This window comes from Vombatus ursinus, unplaced genomic scaffold (assembly GCF_900497805.2).
Source record: "Vombatus ursinus unplaced genomic scaffold, bare-nosed wombat genome assembly UNPS02015255.1, whole genome shotgun sequence".
Taxonomy (NCBI): Eukaryota; Metazoa; Chordata; class Mammalia; order Diprotodontia; family Vombatidae; genus Vombatus; species Vombatus ursinus.
Genome location: NW_020955033.1, coordinates 35,652,623 through 35,662,450, shown reverse-complemented (window position 1 = coordinate 35,662,450; position 9,828 = coordinate 35,652,623). Strand labels below are relative to the sequence as shown.

Genomic DNA, 9,828 nt, shown 5'->3' with positions numbered 1-9,828 from the left:
AGAAAGAAAGAAAGAAAGAAAGAAAGAAAGAAAGAAAGAAAGAAAGATGAAAAAAGGAAAGATGAAAGAAGGAAAGATGAAAGAAAGAAAGGAAGGAAAGAAGGAAGAAAGAAAGAAAGAAATGAATACAAAGTAGTTTGGGTGGGGAGGAGGGAGATGAAAGGGGAGTGTTATCTGTTCACGGAATCTGGCTTATGGGGATGTAATAATAATAAGGAGTGGACTCTTCCAGATTGGAATACAGTAAAGTAGTAGGATGGAAAAGGAGGCATGGTAGGTGTGCAATGAAGGATATCAAACAGGAATGGAAAAGAGTTTTCAGGTTGGAGGTTTGGTTATTATTGAACTAGTGGGATCAGAGAAACAATGTTGAGAGACCCATGTAACGAGCCAGTTGTCTGTCTTTCTAACTTAATCCCCTTTCTAACTTAGGCTTGGGTTGGGGGTGGCATGGGGATCTCTATTCAAAAGATCCATCCTGTCATTGCAGCTGTCCCTCCCTTCCCCCATTTCTGCTTCTGCTCAGGTGTGACTTGGTGTGAAAGCAGCATCTGTCATGAGCAGGGATTCAGAGATCAGTTCCAAGATGCCCGGCACATGCTTTGCACTCTTGTCCAAGACTTTCTTGAGTCTCTGAATTATGGCGAACATCAACATTCAGGACTAGGTGCTCAAATCTTTTTATGTTCAGTTTGGAGTCTCATGTCTTTTCCAAGGCTACTCACTGAGTTATGCTACATCCCTGAACACTGGCTGCAGCCAAAGCGAGGCCCCTTGGCATCCATCATTTGTTCACTGCCTGACTGATCCGTGTGAGATTTTTTATTTCATCTTAGGAATTAGCTGCAAATGTGCTGACTTCCCTTTGGGGGTTAGTGAGACAAGATTCCTCAGTGCAAATGCCCTGGGGGTAAAACTGACAAAGCCTCCATCTTTACAAGGCATCTTTTCCTTTTCAATCAGGGGGAGGTGGAGAGGGTGAGGAGGAGGAAGGAAGGGAGAAGGAGAGGGAGACAAAGAGGGAGAGAGAAAGGGATACAGAGGGGAAAAGGAGATGGAGAAAACCACCAATTTCCTCAAAGCATTCCAGCTTCCAGGAAATTCCCTGATTGAGTTGTCCAGGCAGACAGAGCCAGAAAACATCTGGGACTGGACAAAGCCAGATGGAGGAACTTTGCCAATGAAGTGAGAGAAGAAATTGGAAGGGGTGGAAGGCTGGTGGGGAGAGGATGGCTCCCTGCCATACCAAGTGTTCATAAACGACAACTGACTTTTCTATCAGGGATCCTGGGCAGAAGAAAAAGGCTTCCATCTTCCCTGACATGGCAGTGGGAAGTCTGTTTAGTGTCTATGTCTGTGGTTGTGGATGCTGAGTTCTGGACACAGGATACAGTATGGGGAGCAAGGAACTGCACAGATCAGAGGAGGTTCTTAAAGAATTAAATAACTGACAGTGATTGCAAAGTCATTTTAATATTCATATTTATATGCAAGAATAAAGGAGTATTTTTTAAAATGTTGCTTTAATGAATCACGAGAAAAAAATCCAGACTGAAAAGCCAAACATCTGTGGCTGTTATCTCTTGGTTATGTTTGTTTATGGGGCACAGCAAAGTATTCTGGGTGTTAGAGGTGTCTCCATGGCCAAATGGATTCATGAGACGAGCCTACTGCACTATGTCAGATATAAAAGTGCAGAGATAACAGTGTGAAACGAAATTGGATTCAACAGTGACTGAAATCCAGATTTCTTTCTTCATATATTCCTCCCTACTATAACTTAACCATACTAGTTAGTTGGCAGCTAGGTGGCGCAGTGAATAGAGTGCTGGGCCTAGAGTTAGGAAAACTTATCTTCATGAGTTCAAATCTGGTCTCAGACACTTACTAGCTATGTGACCCTGGGTAAGTCATTTCACCCTATTTGCCTCAGTTTCCTCATCTGTAAAATGAGCTGGAGAAGGAAATGACAAACCACTTTAATATCTTTGCCAAGAAAATCTCATATAGGCTCATGAAGTCAGATGTGACTGAAAAGAACTGAATAATAGTCAGTCAACAAGCATTTATTAAGCACCTACTATGTGCCAGACACTATACTGGAGATGCAAAGAAAGGCAAAAACAGTTCCTACTCTCAAAGAGCTCCATTTCTAATGGGGGAAGCAAACACAAAAATAACTAGGAACACATAAGATATATACAGAGTAGATGGAGGGAAATCTCAGCGGGAGAAAGCACGAGCAACAAGTGTGATGGGGAAAGGTCTCTTGAAAGAAGTGGCATTTGAGTTGGGTCCTACAGGAAGCCGGGGAAGCTAGGAGGTGGGTGTAAGGAGGGTGAGCATGCCAGGAATTGGGGGACAGCTGATGCAAAGGCAGGGACATGAGAGATATGGGAGCGTGAAGAACAGTAAAATAGGTCAGTGTACCTTCATGTTAGAGTTCCTGGAAGAAAATGAATTGCAAGGAGACTAGAAAGGTAAGAACGTGCTAGGTTGTGAAGAGCTTCTTTTAAAAAATGTGTTGTTTTTTTTTCATAAAGAGCTTTAAATGCCAATCAGTGGATTTTTTTTTATCATTGAGGGATATTTAATCATAGAGGTAATAGGGAGTCACTAGAGTTTGCAGAGCAGGGGAGCGACTGGTCAGATCTAGACTTTAGACAAATCATTTTGGAAACTGAGTGAAGGATGAATTGGAGTCGGGGGAGACTTGAGTCAGGGAGACCAATTAGAAAGCTCCTTCTACTCATGCAGCCCCACCCTTAATTTAGGTCCTTTTCACCTCATGCCTCAACGATTGCAGCTGCATTCTAATTGGATCCTCAGCTTCCGGAGTCTACCCTAACCAATCTCACCTCCACATGGCTGGCTATCAAAGCATTCTTCCTCAAGAACAACTCCGACCACGTCACTCCCCCGCTTGAGAACGGCAAGTAGCAACCTGTCGACTCTAGAATGAATTATAAAGTCTTCAGTTTCGAATTTAAATTTAGAACCTAAATTACTATCTAAATTTATTATCTTCATAATCCAGCTCTAGACTACCTTGACGGACCGATTTCATATTCCACCCCTTCCCGCGGTCTAGGTTCCAGACCAACTAGCCTGCTTTCCAGTAGAATTCTCTCTTGCTCCCACGCCTTTGCACTAGCTGTCTATCTTCCACACCTGGCACCCGTTCACCTTTGTTTCTTACATAGCTTCCTGCGAAGCCCAGCTAATGGAGCCCTGTCTTCTGGGAATTCTTTCCTGATTTTCCTCTAGATGAGTGCTTAGTCCCTCTTCAAATGATTTTGTATATACTTATCTGTTTATAAACAGTTATCCCTTCCACATTGTGACTTTCCCCATTGTGTTTCAATATATAGTGGCACGACATAAGAAATTAAATAGGAATTTTGGGGGAGTTTTGCAGAAGCCACAGACAACACCCAAAGGCCAGTAGACGACACAGAAAAAGTTCTTTTTCATACAGTATTTTTCATACAGTATATTTCATACAGTATTTTTACTTAACATTGACCTACATATAGTCTATAATGAAATATTTAACCTAACTTTTACAATAACTTTTACTATAAACACCTCATGAGAGCAAAAGACAAAATTCAGACTGCTTCTCTGGTAGGACAGAAGGGCCAAAAAATTTTACATGGATTTTCCAGTTTGTGGAGGTGCCGGATCCCTATATACCCTCCCTCACGTGGAAGGGATAATTGTATAGTATTCCCTCAGAAGAGTGGAAGCTCCTTGAGGGCAGGGACTGATTTCATTTGTCTTTGTAGCTTCAGTACCTGGGCATAAGTATTTAATAGATATGTGACGGATTAGCTAATACCTCTTGTTCTACCAATTATGCTTCATTCATGTGAATATGTCTCCTCACAAGACCTGAAATCTCTTCATTATGCTTTTGGACACTTGCCTGTGTGTTCTTGGGCAAATAACTCCCCCTCTCTTTGCCTTAGTTTCTTCATCTTTCAAATGGGGGGGAGCGGGTTGGCCTAGATGATTTCTAAGGTCCCATTGAAGCTTTAAATTCTATACTGCTTGTGATTATTGATAATAATACATTAGGTATGCTAAAGATTTTGGTGGGGCTGGATCTCAGAGGGATCCAGGGAAGTCTGGTTCAGAAATTTCCCGTGTTAATCCTCATTTCCCCCCCAGATGTCTACTCTTGGAGAAGTGTCAACGGAAGCAAGCAAGATGTTCAGTGGCATGTCTCCCCATGGTCACACAGGCAGCAAGCAAGGGCCAGAGGGAGGATCTGCACCCCGAGTCTTTCTGATTCCAAGGCCAGGCTTCTCTACACTGGGTCAAGATGCTCCTCCTCCTCTGATATCCTCATAAGAATGGTTCCTCACGTGTCACAGAGTGGGAGACTTATTATGGCCAGAAAACATTCTGTGTAGCACTTTTACTCATCATTATATTTTTATACGTTTTTTTAAAAAATTTGCTTCCTATAACAACACTGTTGTCAGTCAGACAGCTGATAGAGCTATACAAGCAATGAAGGACTGAGTCACAGATTTAAATTAGAAGCCTAAGATGACATAGTTAATGGCTAGTTCAATGTTCTTTCAATTGAGGCAGCTAGGTGATGTGGTTGGATAGAGTGCTAGATCTAGAGTTGGGAAGACCTGAGTTCAAATTCTGCCTCAGACAGTTATTAGCTGTGTATCACATAATCGCTGTTTGCCACAGTTTTCTCATCTGTGAAATGGGGATAATAATAACACCTCCCAGGGTTGTTGTGAGGATCAAATGAGATAGTAATTATGAAGCACTTAGTATAGTTCCTGGCATATAATAAGTGACATGTAAATGTTATTTATTAATATCATCATCATCATCATTATTATTGTTACTAATTGTGTGACCCCAGGCAAGTCACTTAACTTCTGTGCCTTATTTTCCTCATCCGTAAAATGGGGATAATAATAGCACCCACCTCCAGGCTTGTTGTGAGGATAAAATGAGATAATATTTGTAAAGCGCTCTGCAAACCCTAAAGCATCATATAAATTCTAGTTATTCCTATTGCCTCTTACCATTAGACCCTAGGCCAAGTAAATCAGTAGGCCTCAGATGACAGTCTTAGGGAGGGGAAAAGACTCATTACTTCATTCATTCTTTCAACAACCATTTTAAAAAACAATGACTCTACGTCTGTCATCCAAGGAGCAGAAGAGCTAAGTTTGTAGAGCTGCATCGCTAGGGTTACCTGCAGGGCCATAGTATTTATTTATGGCTGGGGACATTGGTAGAAGGAACACCAAAGTCTCCAAACTGGCAAAGTTGAAGTACGTGACAGCCATGGTGCTGGATGCCTAAGGAAAGCACCAAGGTAACTAAACATAGTCCTCATCCTCATGCAACTCACTATCTCGTTTCTTTTATTTTATGATTTATGACAAGGCAAACAGCCCTTGGAAATAGTTTACCTAAGGACATCTTGGAAGTTCTGCCCTTCTTTTGAAATGAAGGTTACTATGGCTCTTAAGAGGTAAATAAAATTCCTAAACTTGAATTTTCACATGTGATCCAATCTCTAGCCATTGCCTCCTCTTTAGAACAGTGGGATGACTTAATGTCTAGGTGACAAGACTTACAATCAGGAACCTCTGACGGTGAATAAGTTCAGACACTTGTTGTGTGACCCTGGGTAAGTCACTTAACATCTCCAGAAGTCTTGGTCCCTGCCTTTGCAAAAGAGAGAGAATAATGGCACCTACTACTCTAAGGGACTCTTCTAAGTCTCATCTGAATGGTACAACGACTGGAGTCCTAGATGTGAAGTCAGAAGACTTGGGTTCAAATACCAACTCTGCAGGCTACTACTTAGGTGACCTTGGCCAAGTCACTTAACTTCTTTGACTTTCAGTCTTCTCATCTCTCAAATGAGGGGATTGTACCAGATGACCTCAGCCTGACTCAGGCTGGTCTGGTAACTCAGGCTCAAGAATGGAGAGGAATCAGATTCTATTGGTGTAAGGCATCTGACAACTAATAAAAGGTTTACTTAGCTATAGCAAAGAAAGAATAGTTTCAGAGCATGGAAAGGATATTCAGCAAGGATACAGCACTGAATCAGGTGCGTGCCTCTTCCCCCTTCCTCTGTGTTGATGATGATGGTCCACCAGTTGGAAACCTAGGGGAAGAATGGATGACTCCTTGAACCCTGACTTTTTTTGTGCTTAGGCCACCAGGAAGCCTCATCAAGGGTCTTAGTCTTGTGAGATAATTAAGTCTCAAAGATGGTTTCAATATCTCTTAAGGAAAAACCAGCCTCCCCTGCCTAGCATAGGACCTTGGGTTATTACTCTTCTCCCAACTTTTTTTTGGTAATTTAATATTTTATCCCCCCCCCAATTACATGTAAAGACAATTTTAACATTCTTTTTTCAAATTTTGAGCTCCAAATTCTCTCCCTCCTTCTTCTCCCCTCCCCATTGAGAAGGCAAGCATAGGTTATACATCTTCACACGGACTTCTAAGGGACCTTTAGCTTTAATTTTAAGATCTTATGAGAAGATATAAGTAAAGTTCTTTGTAAACTTTAAAGAGCAACATAAATGTGAGCTATGATTATGTTTATTCAATCATATTCACATAGCTCTGATTTATCTAGGACAATCAAATGCCTTTCCTGTGGCAGGTTCTAGCTTAGCACCAACACTCAAAAGCTTAGCCGTCTAAAGACAGATTTTTCTCCCTTTCCTTTTTCCTCATATCCATATTCTTCTTTCTGGCCTCACAAAAAAGGAGAGTTTGAAAGGGATTGGTAGAGCATGGAAGGATGTGAACAAAGTTGAAGAGAAAATGGAAATGGTTCCTATTTTGGGACTGTGCTTGCTCACCTCTGCTGCCTCAAGTGACTGAGTTCTGAAGGATGCCACCCAACTGAGCCACAGCCCAGGGAGGGCCGTGGAGGCATAGCCTGGAGTGAGGATGACGTGTCAGACCCCAGGGCCTAGGAAAGAGGTTTCTAAGTTTACATAGGCAGGCAAGTGTTCTGCCAGTCTCCATCAGTCACCTGTAATTATCATTTCAGCAGTGTAATTAATGTCACTAATATAATTTCCTCAAACCCAGAGACAATGCAGACACAATCTAAATGATCCGGGCGTTGTTGCTAAAAGAAACCGACAGGCAGACAGAAGCCAGAGTCAAAATGCTGCTGTCACCAGTGAGCATTTGGGTAAGACTGTATTTAGACTCAGAACCGACAGTCCCGTCTCCGGTGATGTCTCCTGTCTGAGGAGCAGGGGAGCTGGAGACAGGGACTTCAAAGATGCTGTTCCTTTTGTCTTTCTCATGTCAAGGGAATAAGAAGGCAACCATGCCAGTAAAGGACACTCACACACCCACGCACACACCCACACACATAAATAAATAACCCAGCCTCAGCCCAAATAAAAACCTTCTCCAAAAAAGATTTTCTTTCTTTAACTCCAGGTAGCTCCACACTCTATCACTGCCATTCTTCATGCCTAGAATTTTCTCCCTTCTCATCTCTGCATCCTAGCTTCCTTCAAGTCCCATCTGAAGTCTGGCCTTCTACAAAAACCTTTCCCAATGCCCTTTAATTCTGGTGTCTTCCCCCTTTGTTGATTATCTCCAATTTAGTTTGCATATATCTTATTTGTACATAGTTGTTTGCATGTTGTAAGATCCTTGTGAGTAAGGGTGGTTGTTTGCCTTTCTTTGTATCTCTAGAACTTAGCACAGTGCCCGACATATAGTAGGTGATTAATAAATGTTTACTGACTGACCGATTGACTGAATGTCCTCCTTATGTCCTTTTCCTTCATCCTCCCATTTCTGTGGCAGGCCAGCTCTGAATAACCACTGAGAGAAAAATGAAGTGGATGTGTTGAAATTACCTATCTTTGGCTCCCCTTGGCCTAATGAATATAGCTAGGCCAGACTGACTAAGACTAGCCCTCAGGGCCGGAGAGGGACGGTGGTGTCAGTCACGTCCTACAATTTTTTTTTGCTTCTTTCAATACTTTAGAACCAGATATGAGACAGACTCAGGTCCCAGATTTATATAACTATCACATAGTGACATACATGCCTGTTACTGTGGGTAACGTGAAAAGAACGCTGAACACACAGTAGGTCTTATTCGTTAGTCTTTGGATGTCATGAAACAAAATGTCTGTGAAAGCACTTTGTAAACCTTAAAATGCTCCATGTGTTAATTATGAAAAGGATTCTTTTTATTTTAGCTAAGTACATGAAGGATCTGTGAGTTAGGGTAAAGAACTCCAGTATGGGAATTTTTTTCTGCAGATTGAAACCTTGGGTAGATCAGTTTTAGAAGTAAATTCTTGAATCTTTTGTTTATTCCATCCTTCCCTGGTGCATGGACTATCCTTGTCTCCACAGCAAAGATCTAGGGAGGCAACCAGCAGTGCACTGGTAAATGTTTAACAATTGGCTCTCTTTAAAAAAAAAAACAACACGCATGATACATTTTTACATTTTATCTGCATTATTTTTTCTTCATCATCCTCTTAAGTTTACACAAAACAGTAAGTGAAGTCCTGATTTGTAGCGTTTGCCAATTTCCAAGGTATAAATTTTTGATCAGTTGTTTCAGTCATGTCTAACTCTTCATGACCCCATTTGGGGTTTGCTTGGCAAAGATACTAGAATGGATTGCTGTTTCCTTTTCCAACTCATTTTACAGATGAGGAAACGGAGGCAAAGAAGGTTCAGTGACTTGACCAAGGTCACATAGCTAGTAAGCGTCTGAGGCTAGATTTAAACTCAGAAAGATGAGTTTTCCTGACTCCATGCCTAGCACTCTATCCACTGTGCCATCTAGCTACTCTGGTTCAATACTAGAAATGCATATATTGTTATCAATAGAAATGACACTAAGGACAATGCTTTACCATATTTTTTGCATCCTAGAGACCACCGACTTGCAGCTGAAACCTCCTCTATGTGCCATCTCTCCTTCCCAGGTTGGGACATTCCTGAGATAAGGACTGTCTTCTATTTTCTCTTTACATCTCCAGAGCTTGGCATGGACTTTTGCATACCATTACTATTTGATAGATGCTTTTTCATTCACTGCTCGTGTGTTGAAGGCTTACCTGGGGTGAGTTCCTCTATTACTGATCATCTAAATTTGCCTAAAGGCAGCATGAGTTGTGGCCAGTCTTATAGCCACCAGCAACAGTAATTATTCTCTCTTGACATGAAAGACCCTGGCTAAATGCCAATTCCTTGAGAATGGTCTTGCAATTACTTGTAAAGCCCTCTGTGACTTAGATGCCACAGAAACACACCAGGGGAACCTCCAGAAGGCTGTGCAAGGTGCCACCTGCATCCTCTTCTGCCTCTGGGATCCATTCTCCCTGTTGTTCCAATATCAGCGCAGCCCATCCAGGGAAGGACTGTGCAGCTGAACATTTCTGCACTGCTCTTCATTGTCACTGGTCAGCATTATGTGGATAGAATTGAAACTGATCCGAGGCTTTGCATTTTCAACTCCATTCTCTATCCAAGCTATTATCCTGCCAAAGTTGGTGACTGAGGTAGATATATTCCAATATATCCTACATCTCTGAGCTGCCAGCATGCACTGTGACTTTGCTAGCCATATTTATCATGTCCACTTCATTTTGTCAAAATCCATTTCTAGGCTAATCAGCTTAACAATAGAAGGCAATATGTTCCATATGAATGCAACCGACAACAAGCATTTGAGGGAAGAGAAAGGTAAATGCGAGCTCAGAGCACTGGAAGCAGGCAGAGGGACACTGAGACATAAAGAGAGAGAGATACAGAAAGAAACAGAGA

General features: G+C 41.9%; 1 pseudogene; it reads right to left on the bottom strand.

Annotated features, from left to right (window-relative positions):
• The window catches only part of LOC114031807, a 129,603-nt pseudogene extending 122,657 nt beyond the window's left edge, over nucleotides 1–6,946 (bottom strand).
• Between the last annotated feature and the right edge of the window lie 2,882 nt (nucleotides 6,947–9,828).